At 46.8% G+C, this 19,318-nt stretch overlaps 1 protein-coding gene across 6 annotated transcripts in view; it reads left to right on the top strand.

Moving 5' to 3' along the window:
* The window catches only part of GGACT (gamma-glutamylamine cyclotransferase), a 34,583-nt gene that overhangs the window by 10,863 nt on the left and 4,402 nt on the right, over positions 1 to 19,318 (top strand). The window contains exon 1 of one of the 6 annotated variants that reach the window (XM_006195196.3): positions 2,275 to 2,421. The exons of 4 other annotated variants lie outside the window; for them this stretch is intronic. The gene's annotated coding sequence lies outside the window, so the exon portion shown is untranslated. Of the gene's footprint in view, positions 1 to 2,274; positions 2,422 to 12,784; positions 12,808 to 19,318 lie in introns of those variants that run through there. One more of the 6 variants, XM_032496723.1, reaches the window with a different exon arrangement.

Raw genomic sequence — 19,318 nt, forward strand, 5'->3', positions numbered from 1 at the left:
TTGTATAACTTGGACATGAAGCATTTTTCTTAAAAAAGGTGCAGGTTTGAACACATGTTAAATATTTAATATTTGGAAAATTTGCTTTTCTGGTTAATTAAATTTTCCATGGAGATGAAGGTTAAGTGAAAATCTTTTCTGAGAGGTCTTGTGAAGATGAATTAGTGTGCCTTCCCTCCTCTTACAGTATACAGAGCAGGATGAATCTTTTTAATCCAAAAGTTAGTCATTCTTTAGTAGCATCAATATAAAACTTAAAGATCTTATTCAGAAAAGGCAAGATAAGGTAACAAGATAAGTGTCTGTCAACAGATGAATAAACAGATGAAGAAAATGTGTGTACGTATACATACATAAAACATTTCATTATATGCATGGGACTACATATGTATGCACGCACACACGCACATATATATATAAATATTATTCAGCCGTAAAAGTGAAGGCAGTCTTGCCATTTGCAACAATGTGGGTGAATCTGGAGGACATTATAAGGAAGATAAGCCAGACACAGAAAGACAAATACTGTATAATATCACTTATATGTGGAATCTAAAAAAGCCAAACTCATAGAAGCAGAGAGTGGAATGGTGGTTACCAGGGGTTGTGGGGGCGGGGGGTGGGAGGTGCTGGTCAAAGGGTGCGGAGTTTTGGTTGTGAGTAAGTTCTGGGGATCTGACGTACAGCTTGGTGACTGTACTGTATTCTTAAAATTTGTGAAGAGAGTAGATGTTAAGCGTTCTCACCACACACACACATGAATAAAGCGTAGCTACGTGAGGTGATGGATGTGTTAATTAGCTTGATTGTGTAGTCACTTCACAGTGTGCCCGTATATATAATCGTCACGTTGTACACCTTGAACGTATACAATTTTTGTTTGTCAGTTAAACCTCAGTAAAGCTCCGGGGGGAACTGAGAGACCCTTCCCTAAATGAAAGGCTCGAGGGAATTCAGTGGTTTCCCCAAAGGGTAATCATCAGAATCACCTTTTGAAAATGTTGTATTTTATTACTAATACATGTTCCTGTCCTGACTCCAGACTTACATCTCCCTGGGAGGTGGGCTGGGGCTCGGGAATAGAAAAGTTGAAACCTCAGCCTGGTTTGGGAGGCCCCAGCCGCAGGATCCAGTCCACCCCGCAGCCCAGGACGACGGTGCTCCACCCTGCTGGCCCCAGGCCCCCGTTCATCCTCGCTTTGCCGGCCAGGCTCTGGCTCCCGCTGGCCGGTGGGTCCCCCCCAGAGACTCACCCATCCGCCGTCTGGGTGCCCTGGCTCCCGCCGTCTGGGTGCCCTGGCTCCCGCCAGGAATGCCACGCCCACCCCCTTCTCTCCAGGTTGACCCCCCCATCAGTTCAGGGGCCACATCTCGCACAGCCATTCAGCTCAGGCACATTCACTCGCTCACTCAACACATCGTATTCTAATAGCGTGTTTTATCTACCTTTTAAAAGTTTTTTTTTTAATTTTAGAGTTTTTTATTGAGGTGAAGTTCACATAAAACATTTTTAAAATGGAGAGTTCAGTGATACTTAGCACTTACTTAATGTTGTGCCGCCGTCACCTCCGTCGTCCTCCAGAGCGTCACTCCCTGAGGAGAGCCCTGTGCACGGCAAGCAGCCAGTCCGCGATCCGCACCCCCTCAGCCCCTGGCGGCCGCCAGCCCGCTTCCCGTGTCTGTGGGCTTGCCTGTCCGGGGCGCTTCGTGTCAGTGGAATCAAAGACACCGTGACCTCAGGTGTCTGGCTTCTTTAACTTAGGGCTTTTCCAGGTTCGCCGCACAGGCCGTGTTACCGCCAGCTCTATCATGGTAGTTCGCAGGGGCTGCCGCGCAGAGTCCCACAGACGGGGGCCTTAGACAGCAGAGGTTTATTTTTTTCACAGTTCTGGAAGCTGGAAGCTTAGAGCAAGGTGCGAGCAGGTTTGGTGTCTCCTGAGGTCTCTCTTGTGTCCTCACGTGGCCCTTACTCTGTGTCCCTGGTGTCTCTGTCATGCCCCAATTTCTTGCAAGGACACCAGTCAGATCGGTGTAAGTCTCGCCCTAAAGAGTCATTCTAATTGAATGGCTTCTTTAAACACCGCGTCTCCAAACACAGTCACCTTCTGAGGTGCTGGGGGCTAGGGCTTCACCGTGTGAACTGGGGGTGGGGGTGGGGACACAGTTCAGCCCATAACAATCAGTATATCTTGTTCAGAGCTCCATTTTCACACCATGTTCCACTGTAGAGTTCTCTGAGCACATGCCCCACCTTCTCCTAGACTTTGAGCCTGAGGGCGTAGGTCGCGTGGGACCTCCCAGCGTCCAGAAGCACCAGGCGGAGGCTGAGCGCCTGGCCTTGGTCCAGCCTGAGCGCCTGCAGCTGAGTGTCCACTTCCAGGGCCAGCGTGCTCTTCGTGGTCTGGCTGCAGCGAGTGCACGGTACGTGTGGGTCCACGGTGGCCTTGTGGTCCCTGGAGAGCCCCTGTTTCTGCTGGAGGAGCCAGCTTTCAACCAAATACTGACTTGGAAGCTGCTTGGTTGTCATTTATTTATTTGTGATCAAAATAGAGAAAATTGGCTCGTTGAGAATTCCCAGGACCAGGTGAACGAATGTGTTCACTTTCTCCGCACGTGCTCCGTTATGGGGAACAACTTAAAACGTGTCCCTGCCCTTCGGGAACTTAGGGAGGGAACACCTGGCACGTAGGACAGAGCGTGACCAGCGCACCATGATGCGGAGAATCAGAGAGGCTTTGGGACGGGCAGCACCGGGGCTGCGATTTTAAGGACAGCTTGGATTTGGGCGGGAAGGTATGAATGTGGTGTCCAGGAGCAGGCTGGGGGAGGCTGGGGGAGCAGCGGGCCGAGTCGGTGAGGCTCGGACTGCAGTCACAGGGTGGGAGTGTGGCCAGGCTCCTGGAGTCCAAGCAGCTGGCCAGCTGAGCATGGCTGGGAGCCCTGAAGGCTTTCAAGCTCGGCCTCAGTTTGGCTTAGGGGTGAGGGTGGTGGGTGGGGGATCCTGGAAGAGAGGCCTGATTGGGATTCCGTCTGGAGGCAGGTATGGGCAGGGGCCCCAGAAGGAGCGTGGCCCTCGTGTGACCTTGGGATCTGCTGCTGCTGAGAGAGCTGGAAGCAGAACTGGCTTGGAGAGGAAGGCAGGGAGTCCAGCTGGAGCGAGGACACATCTGGGGAGGCTGTCAGGTGGCTCCCCAGCCTGGGCGCGAATGGAGAGGGTGCCCGAGGCCGTCGGGCTGCAGTAGCTCAGTGCCACGAGGGGGTTCAGGCAGCAGGAGTCCGTCCCTCACAGCTTTGGAGGCTGCAAGTCCAAGATCAAGGCGTGGCTTCTCCCTTGGCTTGTAGACTGGTTGGTGATGTGGCCCCAGTTGCGCTAAAATGTGCTCTCATTTGCTCCTGGGTGGGCTGTGAAGTAAGGAGATGGTTATTTAAAGAGAATTTCCTATTTAGTTGATAAAAAAAATCCAGATAATATATTAATGTTAATATATAATTAATTGTATAATTAACATTTGTATTAATTTATTAATAAATTAATAATTTCAGCACCTTGACTTGTTTGCTGCAAATATGAAGCAGTAAAAATGAAGTAACTAGAAGAAAAAAAACATTTGGATGCAAGTCAGCATCCAAATGTCCTCTTGTGAGGACACAGTCATATTGAATTACCCTGGTGACCTCATTTTAACTTAATCACCTCTTTAAAGACCCAAAGTCAGTCACATCCTGAGTGACTGGAGGCTGGGAGTTCCACCTCAGGAATCTGGGGGGACACAGGCCAGCCTGTAATCAGTGTAAACATAAGCTTTATCCAAGTAAGATCATGTCAACCTTGCTTACAACTCAAGATGAATAACCCTTTGACTTTGCCCTGTTTTCTGGTGTGTCCCGGGCTGGGGCAGGGACTGGGAGCACTTGAACTCCAGGGTCAGACCAGCTGGGGCTGCTGCTTACTAGCTGTGTGACTTTGGGCAAGCCCAGCACTTACTACCTGCACTCTCTGTCTCAGTGTCCTCACAGGTAGAAGGGAAGGAAAGGAGCCTGCTTCAAAGATTGTTGTGAAGATTAGATCAGGCACGATGTGAAGTGCTTACAAGTATACCTGGCTCCTAGTCAGTGCTGTGATGCAGGTGCTGGTCGTGATTACTGGTCCCACCTGGTTTGGGGAAGATGGTGTTTGTGCAAGAAAATACTGCTTTTCTGTGCAAAACTAAAGTGTATGTTTGAGAATGGAAATCACGATGTTGCCCTCACCGAGCTTAGCTGTGCAGAGTGCCTGCAGTATTTGCCGTCAGATGTCTGATCCTGGAGGACACGGTGGGGGGTGGGGTGGGCAGGGGCTTGTCGTCCTTTTATGGAAAAATAAAACTCCACTTTGCTTCTGGCAATTCGACCTTGTGGCCGAGCCTGGGAGGTGGGTGGGACGGGAGCTTGCTCCCGGTGAGGCTGAGGGAGGTCAGCCAGGGCTGCCCCGAACCCATCCTTTTGAATCTCACGGATGCACGAGGCCTGGAAGAAGCTGCCGGCAGGTAAGGTTCTGTTTCCACTGTCTTCTCAGGGAAGGGAGACTAGAGAGTGAGCTTTTGAGCAGAATTAATAATTTTTTATTTGTTGTTTATGTCATTCAGAATAACGCTGCTATCTATGGACCAAATGTTTGTGTCCCCCCAAGATTCATATGTTGCAATCCTGACCTCTGGTGTGTTGGTATTGGGGTGTAGGGCTCTTGGGGGTGATTAGGTCATGAGGTCGGAGCCTTCACTGTGGGACCAGTGCCCTGATAAGAGACCCCAGAGAGCGCCCTCACCCCTTCCTCAGGGTGAGGACCCAGCGAGAAGATGCCGTCTGTGAACCAGAAGGTGGTGCCCCCACCCCCGAACACTGAATCTGTTCAGTCCTCCAGACCTGTGAGAAAAGCACATTTGTGGTTTGTAAGTCGCCCAGTTCATGGTGACATTGTTATAACAGCCTGAAGGGACGAGGGCAAAGCCCGGTCTGCTGGGCGCTGGTGCAAGGACAGCCGGGTGCCCCACCTGGTGCTGGCCAGGTAGGGGTGCCCGCCCTCCCCTGACAAGTACTGTTGTGCGATTGGACAGAGAGGGAAACTGAGGCTCAGAGATTCGCTCATTTGCCAGCATCACTGCCCAGGCCTGTCTGATCCGCAGCCGGTTCTTGCCGCCCGGGGGCCTCGGGCCAAGGGGAAGAGCATCCTCGGGCTGCGCCGGAGCCAAGTTCTTCTAAGTAAGGGAGTGTTTCTGCCCAGGTTTGCTTTGCTTCTGAAGATAGGATAAGAGGGCCGCTTGGGATGTTTGGCCTGCAGTGTGGAAGTTTCAAAAGCACATCGTTTGAGTGTTCATATCACCAGAGAGGAGAGGCCTCGTGTCTCAGAAGAGCCCTCGGTGGCAAGACAAGCTCTCAAATGGGTCAGAAATGGGAATAATGAGGAAAAGGTGGGTCTCACCTCTTAATGACAGAAATAAGCAGCTCACCAGGGCACTTCTAACTAACTGGAAATTTTGCTTATATGAGAAAATGAAAACCAATAAAACAGAGTCTAGGGAAGTTGAGATAATCAGTGGTGAGTTCAGGGAGGTTTAGATAACTAATGGTGAGTTAATAAGAGAAATATAACTTGAAATACTGGAACCAAGAGGTTAAAATGTTCCAGGAATATTAATGTTTAATGAGACATAGCCAAGAGCTCACCTGTGAGTGCAGAGCCAAAGGTCAGGGAGGAAGGAGGGGAGCGTTTCTTGGGACTGGGCCGATGAGACAGTGCGTGACTGATGGGGTCTGGGGGGTTCGTGCTTGTGATGCAATGACCCCCACGGTCCTGGGCCCTGGATGAGGCGGGGGAGGAGTGCAGCCTGGGCTGTGGGAGCCATTCCAGATCTTGGAGGCTCTTCCATGTTATACATCAGTCTCGCTGGATCACACGTGTCCTGGTTCTTTAGAAAAGAACTGCATTTTGCTGTAGGACACTGTCCCGGGATCACACTTAAACACACGCGGGAGACTTGGGTAAGAGTCTAGGAAAACAGAGATTGATTATGTGAAGAAATGGAAATGTCTATAACAAAACAGCAGCAAAACCCAGGCAAACCAGGGGGATCTGACAGGCCTGGGTGATGGTGGCCAAGAGCTTGATGTGAGTCCTGAACTGGGAGGGTCCTTAGGGGAGAAGAGTGAGACAGGCAAACCAGCCTTGTGGGCCTGAGGCCAAAGCAGGTGCTCAGTGTCCTGGTGAAATCTTCACAAGGGCCTGGCCCAGGACAGGATTTCTCCCAGCCAGTAACAGGTGTGATGCCACACAATGAATCCTGGTGGGGCTGGAACTTGACTCCACGCAATTCCAGTTGTCTCTGGAAATGGACTTGAGTGAAGCGCCCCTGGGTAGAAGCTAAAACAGAGCATAGACTTCTCAGCCATCTGCACTCAGGTTGGAGCAGAGGGGAATGGATGAGTCACTTTGGTGAAAATAAGGCCTAAGATTTATGGAGTACTAATGTATTGCAAGAAGCATGTAAAATCATGGTGGATAAAAGGACTTTGTTCAAATGCTGAAGTTTAATAGACTTTCAAAAAAATTGGCTTTTTTGATTTGCATGTGATAAAGTTCATGTTTATTTAAAGTCCAGTGAATTTTAACAAATGTATATACTTGTGTGATCACCACCACAATCAGATGCAGAACATTTTCATCACCCCAAAGCTCCTGGTGCCCCTTCGTAGTCAGATTTCTCCCCTGAGCCCAGCCCCAAGCAGCCACTGCTCTGTCCTCTGTCCTCTGTCACTAGGATTTGCTTTCTCCAGAATGTCAGTGGAATCACATGGCGTGTAGTCTTTTGTGTCCGGCTTCTTTCACTCAGATTTATCCATATTATTGTATGGATACTGTTATTTCCATAGACCTCAGTCTGTTTGTGGATTCTCAAGTTGATGGACATTTGGGTTGTTTCCACTATTGGCCGTTGTGAATAGAACTGCTATAAAACATTCCTGTACAGGTCTTTGTGTGGATATACGAAATCCTTTATGGTGGGTGTATTCCCAAGAGTGAGACTACTAGGTTGTGTGGTAAATATATGTTTAACTTTTAAGATTGTTTCCCAAACTTGCTGCACCGTTTTGCGTTCCCAGAAGCAATACATAAGAGTTTCAGTTACCCTACATTGCTGTCAACACTTGATGTTAGTAGTGTTTTCAATTTTACCCATTCCACTGGGTGTATATGGTATCTCGTTGTGGTTTTTATTTTCAAGTCCTTAATGACTAATGACGTTGAGCATTGTTTCAAGTGCTTACTTGAGTTTTATATACTTTGGTGAAGTGTCTGCTCACATCTTTTGCCCCTTTTATTTGGGTTGTTTTGCTTCTTCCTGAGCTTTAAGAGTTCTTTGTGTATTCTGGATACAAGTCATTTATATCAGATATGTAGTCTATGTTTTGCAGATAAATTCTCCCAGTGTGTGTGTGTGCCTTTTCCTATAATCAGTGGGTGCCTTTTGAGAGCAGACATTTTTGATTTTGATAAAGTCCAGCTTTTCCATGTTTTCTCTTTATTGTTTGTACTTTTTGTTTCCTAATAAGATTTCGTTTTAGAACTTTAGCTCTTGCAGTTGGATACATTTTGAATTAAGTATATTTATATGGAGTGAGGTAAGAGTGGTAGTTCATTTTTTTGTGTGTATGGATATCCTATTGTTCAGCACCATTTGTTTCAAAGACTATCCATTCTCCTTGAATTACCTTGGCACTTTTATCAGAAACAGTTGTCCATACAAGTATGGGTCTACATCTGGACTCTAATCTGTTCCACTGATTTTTTTTAACCAGTTATTTTTATTGAGAGATAAATCACATACCATAAAAATCACCATATCAAAGTGTACAGTTCATTGGTTTCTAGTATATTCACAAGGTTGTGCAACCACCACCACTAATTCTACCAGCATTCTCATCACCCCAAAAAGAATATTCCATTGATTTTTTTCCAGCTTTGTTGAGATATAATTGACATATAACATTGTGTGTAAGTTTAAGGTACAGTGTGTTGATCTGATATATATTGCAGTACGATTGCCATCATAACTGTCAGCTAATGCTGTTATCATGTCACTTAATTACATTTATTTTTTGTGGTGACAACATTGAAGATCTACTCTGTCAACAGCTTTCAAGTATATAATATGGTATTGTTAACTATATTCACAGTGCTGTGTGTTCCATCCCCAGAACTTCTTCACCTTCTAATTGGATGTTTATACCCTTTGACCAACATCTCCCCATCACCCCCAGCCCCCGGCCCCTGGTAACCACCATTCTACTCTCTTTATACAAGTTTGACTTTTTAAAGTTCCACATGTAAGTGAGATCATACAGTATTTGTCTTTCTCTGTCTGACTTGTTTCACTCAGCATAATGCCCTCAAGTTCTGTCCATATTGCTGCAAACAGCCGGATTTCCTTCTTTCTCATGGTTGAATAATAGTCCGTGTGTGTGTACACTTAGGTTTCTTCTACATCTTGGCTGTTGGGAATAATGCTGCAATGAACATGGGAGCACAGGTGTCCTGTTTTCACTATCCTGTTTCACTTCCTTTGCTTACGTACCCAGAAGTGGAATTGCTGTATCGTATGATAGTTCTATTTTCAATTTTTTGAGGGACCTCCATGTTGTTTCCCGGAGTGGCTGAACCAATGTACATTGCTTCCCACTAGCAGTGTGCAAGGGTGCCCTTTTCTCCACATCCTCATCAGTGCTTGTTACCTCTTGTCTCGATGATGGCCATTCTAGCAGGTGTAAGGTGGTATCTCACTGTAGTTTTCATTTGCATCTCCCCGATGACTAGTGATGTTGAGCACCTTTTCATGTACCTGTTGGCCATCTGTCTGTCTTTGGGAAAATGTCTATTCAATTGCTCTGCCCATTTAAAAATCAGATTGTTTGTTTTTTTGTTATTTTGGATATTAACCCCTTATCAGATACATGGTTTGCAGATATTTCCTCCCATTCTGTCGGTTGCCTTTTCATTCTGTTGATCGTTTCCTTTGCTGTACAGAAGCTTTTTAGTTTGATGTTGGTCCCGTTTACTGATTTTTGCTTTTGTTGTTGTGCTTTTGGTGTCACAACTAAAAAGTTGTTGCCAGGACTAGCATCAGGGAGTTTTTTCCCGTGTTTTCTTTTAGAAGTTTTACAGTTTCAGGTCTTATGTTTAAGTCTTTAATCCACTTCAGGTTGCTCTCTGTGAGTAGTATAAGGGCCCAATTTTATTTTCCTGCCTGTGATTATCCAGTTTTCCCAACACCATTTATTGAAGAGATGATTCTTTCCTGATTGTGTATTCTTGGCTCCATATCAAATATTACTTGGTAGAAAGTGTGTGGATTTTGGATTAAGCCTTGACTTTAAATCCAGGCCATTCCATTTAATGGCTATGCTGTTCTGGTTAAATAAATCTTCTGAGCCTCAGTCTCCATATGTGAAATGGGACAATAACACTTGTTGCTGGAGGATTGGAGGGAACACATCAGTTCCCGGAGAACCACTGACATCCCCTGTACAGAAAATTTTCTTCCTTTCTCCCAGGGCAGTAGGTGAAATGGACAAACTGCACTCCAGCCAGTTCCCACTGGGCTGTGTCTTCCTAGAAGATCTGGGCGGGGCTGGATTGCAGGGGCACCTCTCCTTTTTCGTGGAGGAGAGAAGAGGTCGGCTTGCAGCTTGGCGGAGAGTGGGCAGGAGGACAGGGCCCCTCAGATGCAGGGAGGAAGGGGACAGGCTCCCCAGAGGACCCGGGGTCAGGAGACCGCTTCTTTCCACTTGGGTGTGAGCTCCTGGGAAGGAGGTGTAGCCCGAGCTGTGTGGGACTTGCCCTGTCCCTGGGGCAGGGACCACTGCCCTGGAGAACTGTCTTTATTCCAAGATGGGACAGCAGGAGGGGAGAGAAAAATTCCTTAACTCAAAAATAATTGAAATCATTGTTGTATTAAAACAGGGGCACGTTTACATGGCTTTGGATGGATCAGCTCCCCTGCTGTCTCTGCACCAGGTCCACTGGGCAGCAGAGCCCGGGGCCTGGTTCTTGGAGGCCCGCTCAGAGGATGAGCAAAGTGCACTGTTTTTAGGGGCTTCAACTAGAACCTTAGTTACCTTTAAATGGTTTGTAAAGCATGGCCTTCTCGGGGGTATCTCCTGAGATACCAGGGGAATCTAGTACCACAGCCCAGGCCAGGGAAGAAGATGCGGCTGGGCCCACTGACCCGCGGCTGGGCCCACAACAGATGGGGACGGACAGGAGACAGCCCTGATTTCTTGTCCTTGCTGTTCACATGTACGACATGTTGTTTTGTTTGTTTTTATATAAGAACGTCATTTTGGGAAAGGGAAGTGACAGAGTTCCTATGGGGCAAAAAATACGTTGTTACCCCCCTAACACGCTCAGGCTGTTCGTTAGGAAAACGGCTGAAGCAGTGCAGGGGAGCCTCCCCGGGTCCTCCTCTTTATTAGGACGGAAGGAACATTGTAAAGTTAAATAAGAAAACAAACGTCACGTGATGAAAAGCAGACCTGTAGTTCTGTTGTTTTTGAAACCAGTTTTGGAAAAGTGAGGAAACCGCACGGAGCAGCATCTCTTCTGTGATCACACAAAGCGGTAACAAGGGATTTTTGCATTTTAACAGGATTTTGCTCTCCCAGGAGTGGACTGCATCTTGTCTTCTAAGTGATTTTCAAAAGCCAAGTGTAGACCAGATTGTGCTTTTTAGTAACATTTAGGGCTCTGGGATCTGCCCCCAAACACTTGAGGCCAAGATGTGGTGAACCCAGGGGAAGGCTGGCTTCGGCCCCTGGGCCCCCTGGCTCCTCGCAGCCGGTCCCAACGGTCAGTGGGGCTCAAGTGGGTTTTTGTTTGCCCTTCTGGGGGGTTGGGTGTAGTGTTTAAGAGGGCTGGATCCACTTAGTTCAGTGCATCCAGTTCCTTCAAAGCCCCAGTCACTCCGACAAAACATTTTCTAGGAATTTGGGACTCGAGTCATGTGGCCGCTGGGGGTGAGCAATGACCAGCCATGTATGTGGACGCACAGGAACGGGGAGTGAAGGGCCCCACTTCACGTCAAGTATTTACAAGCATGTTCGGTCACACGCCCTTCATTTCCTGCCTGCTCCCTCCCTCCTTTCTTGTAATTCAGTTTTAACTTCTCTCTCAGCTGTTTTAATTGAATTTTACTTGGGCTAATTAGAAAAGCATGAAAGGATCTGAATGCTTTGGGGACAGTTAATTAATCAAAAAACCCATCAGGCTTAATTTTGAGTTCAGTGCTTTTATTTTTTAAAGGCTTCTTTTTTAAAAAAATGTTTAAAATGGAGTTCTGTGTTTGCAGCGTGTTGGGAGTGATTCGGGCGCACTAAGGGAGGTGTTACCTTTTCTAGGTTTGCATTTTTCCCGCCTACCCCACTGCCTCCAGGTAGCCAACATCTTTTTAGAGGATTTAACCGGTTTTTAATAATATTCTTAGCAAAAAAACAATCCTGAAGGTGAATCTGTTATTGCTACCAAAAAAACTGAGTCCTGAATTCCAGAGCCCCCTGGGAGTGGAGCTGGGATTGTTCCTGATTTGCTGTGGCTGGCAGTGCAGGCCGACAGTGCCGACCGGCCATGGGGCCACCTATGCCGTGGTTTCTGAGTGGTGCTGGGGTTCCCTTTGTAGTGGAGGTGGTCTTCTGGGCCTTTGAGGTCTGAGGTCCTGCAGCTGTATTTGGCGGTCATCTTCCAGAGTCTTCTCGCCACTAATTTCGTCCCGTGGTTTTGGCCCCTGGCTGGGTGCTGGGCCCCGAGGTAGCTGAGCTCAGGATGCCTGCATCTCCTATGACCTGCCGTGGCCTCGCGCCTTTGGCTGGGGCGAGGCCGGGCCCTCTGAGGTCTGCAGAGGCTTGGCTTTGACCTTTGATCCCTCAGCCCTCTGTCCAGTGCTCTGTCTGGGAGACTTGTTCCTCCAAAGCAATGAAATATTACGTTACATGCAGGGGGTCTGGGCCCAGGCCTATCCAGGGGCCTCACCTGCATTTGTGACTATTTTATTTTCTCACTCTTGGGTAGGCTTGATTTCTAGACGGTTACCTAGGAGTTGTTTAAATGGGTATATTTCTCTTCTTTCTAGGACAGTTTGTTAGCAAGCACCTAGTTAAGGAAGGCTCTGGGTGAGTCTATAATTGTGCTCCTGTAGTGCTTCTAACTTTAAGTTGCATTCCTAAACTCCCATTTCTTACCTAAGAAAGCAAAACAGTCAAATAACCATTTTAAGTTAAACATTTAAGCCTTAAAATGTTTCTGAAGGACAAGACCTTTTAAACAGTCCATGATGGGTAGTCATTCTCTTTCCCTCCACTGCTTTCTGCCTGAGTTGTCACCAAGAGAGAAAAAAGATCTTTTGGGGGCTACCAGGTAGGGTGGGAGCTGTCTGCCTTAAACCAGACCTGCTGCCCTTTCCAGGCCCTACAGAGAGATGGGGGTGAGGAGCAGACACAGATTCCTGGCTCTTTCCAGGCAGAATAAACATGTTTTGAGCAACTGCCAGCAAGTGAGTTAAAAGCTGCTCCTCTAGCAGGCTTGCAAAAAAATATTCTAAAAGGCAAATCATTTGCTACGTTTCCTGGTAGCCAACCGTTGGACGTCTCTGCTTGATCAGCAGTCAGTGCACACAGGCCGTGGGTGGGTAGTGACAGCTAGTGAGTCTTAATCCCAGGCCCTGTCCCTCAGAGGTCACACCTGGGGCTGCTCTGCCTTCCTCTGCCTCCCTCCCAGGAGCCCAGGTAACAGTTACGGAGAAGTCTGTCCGGTTTCACTGGGCACTGAGTTCCAGAAAACGATCGAGTTTAAGAGAGGGAGGCCACCACAAATTTGTGTTAGAAACAGTTTGGAAATACTTGGATGCATGTGGAAATTCGAGATAAGAGATGAGAAGTTTTTGCTGCTGATTAGGGACTGAAAGTATGCTGAACTCAGATAAAATATAAACTGGTGATAAAAACTACAGACCGGGTGGCCTACAAACTGCCTTCTTTCCATGATCTCATTTAATCTTTTTTTTTTAGATCAACTTTCTTTGATGTGTAATTTACACACAAGGAAACTCACATCGTGTGCCCTGCAGGGCACCCTCCCCTCCTGGTCGTTGTCTTCAGTATGTGTGGCTGGCCTGTACGGGGAAGTACCTAAGGAAGGAAGGACAGGGTAGAGTTTCTTGCTTGTTGACGTTTCTTAGAACACCACTGCCTTCTTCCTGCTGTTCAGAGCAGCCTCTCCTGGCTGACCCAGGCGGGGACGCAGTACTGTCTAGTTCTCATTCTTGAGCCTTGCTGAATCCCACCTGTCTTGAGTCCACCGGGATCTGTGCTGCTGGGGCTGCCTGGGTATCCATGCTGGCGAGTGTGCATTAGCGTCCCCTGAGACATTTACACGTGCCCAAATAAAATTGTGAACAGTTCCAGGAAGGGGGCCACTTCTAAGTGCTGATTGCTCAGGCAGGCTGCACCAGTGTGTGCTCCATGCCCAGTAAACGCCTGTGGACGCTTTAAGGATGAGGATGGAAATGGAAGCTGGTGTGTGGCCTTCCCAGGCCACGGCTGCCTGAGGCCCTCCGGTGGCTGGAAGCGGTTCCTGTTCTGAGTCCCGGGCAGAAGGCAATGAGAGAGCATCCTCCTCCCAGAGCTGGGCAGAGCCTCTGCAGGCAGCGAGGAGGTTTGAGGGCCGTCTGTGTCCATCACTTCACCTCTGTCTGTTTTCCCATCTGTAACATGGAGAGAAGTGGGGAGCGGGGAGATCTTGTGTCATTCTGAGTGTGAGTTGAGAACATAAGTGAAGCATACAGCATGGGTTGCACACAGTAAAAATGCCCCCGGTTGTGGCCGCAGCAGTACTCCTGTCCCCTTTGAGCCACAGGTGGGCTGGCAGGGGGAGCCCGGCTTTCTGAAGCCACGCCCACAGGGCAAGTGGGTTTTGTGCTGAGGGCCCTGGGCGCCTTCTCTGGGGGTCAGAGTGCGGGTGGGACCAGACTGCGTGCTCTCTCTGCTACACCTACTGCACCAGGGCCCCCAGCAGCCCTGGATCTGGGGCCAGGCCTGTAGTTCCCTGTCCTGCCTCTTCCCACGGAGCCCTTTCCCCACGGCCTCGGGGCTTTTCCAGCTCCTAACAGGCCGCAGACTGCGCCTGCGGGGTGGGGATCGCGTCTCCCTTGTGGTCACTATATGTTTTAAAGATGGCAACACGCTGGCCTTTAAAGCGGCATGGCATTAAAAGTTGTTTTCTTTTTTAGAACTTTCCAGTGCGGGCAAAGCATAAAACCCCCAGATGGTCACCAGGGCAGGGCTCAGAGACCCCGCCTGTCGTCAGAACGTGACGGGCCTGTCTGTTTTCACGGACCCTCGAAGGTTGAGTCTGGGGTCCGTTGCAAGCGTGGACCCCAGCTTTTCAATTTCAGAGGCGCCAAGTCACCCGAGCTGCTTGTTTGATGTCAGAAAGGTGTTTTGTCATAAATGTTTCCCCGGGAGCTAGGGGGCGGCCGGGCAGGAAGCCCTGGTCACTGCTGTAAAGAAACAGCCCAGGGAGGGAAGTATCAAAGCGGCGGCAGGCGCCCGGCCGGCCGGGAGAGGCTGACCCTGCGGCCCCGCGCTCGCGGGCCGAGCTCCAGTTCAAAGTTCGGGCATTGTGTTTTTTCACCTGTTTCCTCCAGTCTTAGAAACTTGTGAAGAATTAATGTGTTACTTTACCAGCCGCTTGGGCGGCTCCCAGGGGAAAATCATGCCCCGGGAGGGGGAGGGATGCGAGGGGCAGCCGTGCGCTCGCCCGTGCGCTTCGCGCTCACCGTGGGCCACGTAAGGACGACGGAGCCGGCGGCTTCGCCGAGACCGGTCCTCGGCCGTGCTGGGGGCTGGTCACAGGCTTGGAGGGAGTGGATCTGACACAGGCTGTTGCCCTTTGGAAGCTAAGTATCCAGCAGCCGGGGAGGGGTGGGGCCGCCGCAGCTCGTGGTCCCGCCAGTGGGCGGGGCAGAGCCTGATTTGTGTCACTCCACCTGCCCGCGCTAACCCAGCCTCCACTTGACAGCCAGCAGAAAGCCTTGCTAATGGCCAAATGATTATCACTTAGAGGAAAACAGAACAATCTGTGTGTCATCTGTCTAACATTTCCTTGTATCATTAAATTTTAATACAGAATGACCTGTGGAGACACCTGTTTTTAAAGGTGGTTTTCATGTTATAAGCTGGTATCCATTTAAATCCGTTTGCAGATGAGTTTAAGAAGAGTTACATATTAGCCCTTTCCTGTTTGGTTCACCTGGCATGTGTGTGTGTTTCTAAATATGGTCCCGGCGTATGCAGTAGTTCTAATTTGTAAACTAACATGTTAAACTCTTAAATTACATCCTGCTTTTACACTCTTGCCACCAGGTGGCTAAGAAGAAATATTAAGCAGAGAAAACCGAATAGTTATGGGAAGGACTCATAATTACTTTCAATTTCTGCCTCAGCGGTGAAATATGAAACTAGAGACGGATAGGCTGCGTTTCAGTAAAATGCTGAGTCAGTCACAGAGGCGTCTCAAGCAGTGCCAGGCCAGATGGACATTTCCATGAGTGTTTTTGTTTTCTTAATATTAAATATTGACAGTGTTAAACTGACCAAATTTTGCTTAAGTAAAACTTTTTGAGACTCTCTGTGAGCCTGTTCCACCTCTGCGCTGACCCCTGGGTGTCCACATTATTCCTGACCAGTTGGGTTTGGGACAAGGATCTGGCTTTTGGGCTTTCAGATTCCCAAAGGGAGGGTGACTGATTCCTGACCACAGCGGGGCCTCCCAGTCAGTTCTTTATACATCAGCACAGTTGTCTGCAGAGACACTGCTTGAGTTCATTTAGAATCAGCTCTAAAATTCATCAAACTGAATTTAATATCTTGTGTGTCTCTTTCATTTTCTTTATATTAATGGTGAGATACTATAGGGAAATCCATGCATGGGGGATGGTGGCATAGCAGGGTGGAAAGGCTTCTAGACTCGCTTCACGGACAGACTCCATCTAGTAGAGTTAGGACAGCACCGTGTGGCAGAAACCGTACCCCCCACCCCCAAGTTGCTGCGGCATCTTGAGCCGGCAGCCCGTGTCCCGTGAATACAGAACTCCACAAGTTTCCTTGCTGATGCTTCTTGTGGCCGCTCACCTTCCGGGTGCTCCACTTTGCCCTTCAGTTCTCTAACTTATTAACTTTGACAAGCAACCTCTTTGCTGTACATGATTTTATTCGCAATTCATTTTTCTGATTCAAAGTGAACATGAGTGCCTTAATCCTCTAATGGGAATTAATTGCTTGTTTCAGTGCTTAACTCTGATCTTTTCTCAGTCCCCCCAGGGATTAGGCTCTTCCTGAAGGAGCTATGTTTGTTGTTCAAAACACAATCAGAAAAGTAATGATGTTTTTCTTGTGAAAGGAGCCAGAAATGCAGAATATTAATTTTCTTTTCTTATTACATAAATAGTATTCTCAAACTAATATTATCAAGTATAGAATTCAATGGATAAAATGTAGAAAATTATAATTCATTCTAGCAGGCTACATTATTTCCTAGAAGTTTACATTTTTACTGCTGGGGGGTTTCTTTTATGGAAATAAGCTGTCATCTTCTGCAGAAGAAAGTTACTGAACTGATTTTCTACAGAATTGGAACCAGCACCCTGTGGCCTAACTACGATCATTTCTATGTAACATCACCTTTCCAGCTGTTTGTCTTGGCTCTGAAAAATCAAGGCCACAACTAATGCTTGATATGGCTTGATTCCCTCTCCCACTTATTATGCAGAATATTCTTTTTTGTTTTATTTTTAACGGGCTTCCTTGAGAAGAATATATGCTAGCAGATACATTAGACCTTAACTGATAAAGGAAGGAGCTGGGGTGGAGAATTTAGGAGGGAGGAGGGAATTAACTTCATCAGGTCCTGGGGCCTAGCACAGCCAGCAGTCAGTAGAGATTAGCTCTTAGGAAGACAGGATGAACCCAGTTTTAAGTAACAGGCATAGAACTCCGAGAGTTTAAGTAACGTTCCCAAAGACCCACTGTTGCTAAGTGGTGGAGGTCCACTGTGCCCTTCTTTACTTATACTTAGCATGCCTTGTGTTCGTAAACGGCCATCTGGCCCGATGATGATCCCTGCAGGGGCTGACCTTACCATCAGTGTCCTAGAACAGGCCCGCCTGGGAGCATCTAGTTCACATTAGAGTGGAGACAGAACCACTCCTGAAGAACACTCTTCAGTTGCTCTGGAAAAGCCCAAATGGCTCACCTACAGCTGTTTCTAACCGTTATTTATTGCATTTTATCCAAGACTCTGGCCATAACCCAGTGCCATGGAAGGAACTACGTGGCAAGAAAAGAATGGGGTGGAAGACATAGTCATGTGTGAGACCCAGAGGGGGAGAACCCCCTCCTAGCCTGGCCCCAGGGTGTGGTGCTTCAGGAGGGTTCCAGTGTGTTCCTGGCCTGAATGAATCACAGGCATATTTTGATTTATCCCTGGCTGTAGCCTGAGAGGATCTGGCCAATGTAGTAGTCTTTTCACATGTTCTGTTGACTGTGACAGTCACAGCAGCCCTTGGAAATCAGCTGAACATGACAGACAAGGACCAGGAGTACACAGTGATAAGGAAGTTGAAAAAGAAAAACAAGGTGAATCAATGAAGATAGAACACTGCCTCACACTAAAACAAAATAAAGTCAAAATGGCTTATAGCCTTAAACATATGACAAGACACCATAAACCTCCTAGAGGAGAATGTAGGCAGAACACCCTCTAATATAAATCGTAATAGGGCAGTCTACCCAGGCAATAGAAATAAAAGCAAAAATAAACAAATGGGACCTAATTAAACTTATAAGCTTTTGCACATCAAAGGAAACTATAAACAAAAGACAACCTATGAAATAGGAGAAAATATTTGCAAATGATGCAACTGACAAGGGCTTAATTTCCAGAATATACAAAGAGCTCATATAACTCAATAATAATAATAACAACAACAAAAAAAACCCAAACAACCTAATCTAAAAATGGGCAGAAGACCTAATCAAGCATTTCTCCAGTGAAGACACACGAATGGCCAATCGACATATAAAAAATGCTCAGTATCACTAATTATCAGAGAAATGCAAATCAAAACTACAATGAGGCATCACTTCATACCTGTCAGAATGGCCATCATTCAAAAATCCATGAATGATAAATGCTGGAGAGGGTGTGGAGAAAAGGGAACCCTCCTACACTGTTGGTAGGAATGTAGTTTGGTGCAGCCGTTATGGAAAACAGTATGGCGATTCCTCAGAAAACTAAAAATATACTTACCATATGATCCAGCAATCCCACTTACGGGTATATATCCAGAGGGAACTCTAATGCAAAAAAAAAAAAAAAAAAAAAAAAAAATACATGCACCCCAATGTTCATAGCAGCACTATATACAATAGCCAAGACATGGAACCAACCTAAATGTTCATCAACAGGTGACTGGATAAAGAAGTTTTGGTATATTTATACAATGGAATACTACTTTGCCTAAAAAAAAAGAATAAAATAATGCCATTTGCAGCAACATGGATGGACCTAGAGACCATCATTCTAAGTGAAGTAAGTCAGAAAGAGAAATAAAAATACTATATGATATCACTCGTATGTGGAATCTTAAAAAAAAAAAAAAAACTATGAACTCATCTACAAAACAGAAACAGACTCGCAGACATAGTAAACAATTTTATTGATACCAGGGAAAGGAGGTGGTAGAGGATACATTTGGGAGTTTGAGATTTACAAATGTTAGCCACTATGTACGAAAATAGATTTTTTAAAAAATTTCTTTTGTATAGCACAGGGAACTATGTTCTATATCTTGTAATAACCTTTAAAGAAACAAATATGAAAACAAATTTATGTATGTATATGCATGAGTAGGACACTGTGCTGTACACCAGAGATTGACACATTGTAATTGACTGTACTTCAATTTAAAAAATTATAAAACAAAACAAAAATTTAAATAAATGAGAAGCCTTCTCATGTTCATGGATTGGAAGACTTAATATTGTTAAGATGGCAGTGCTAACTAAAGCAACTACAGACTTTATGCAATTCTTGTCAAAATTCCCAATAATTTTTTTTTTGCAGAAATAGAAAAATCCATCCTGAAGTTCATATGAAATTTCAAGGGACCCCAAATAAGCAAAGCCATCTTGAGAAAGAAAAACAAAGCTGGAGTCTCATACTTCCTGATTTCAAAAA

The sequence above is a fragment of the Camelus ferus genome, chromosome 14 (genome assembly GCF_009834535.1).
Source record: "Camelus ferus isolate YT-003-E chromosome 14, BCGSAC_Cfer_1.0, whole genome shotgun sequence".
NCBI lineage: Eukaryota > Metazoa > Chordata > Mammalia > Artiodactyla > Camelidae > Camelus > Camelus ferus.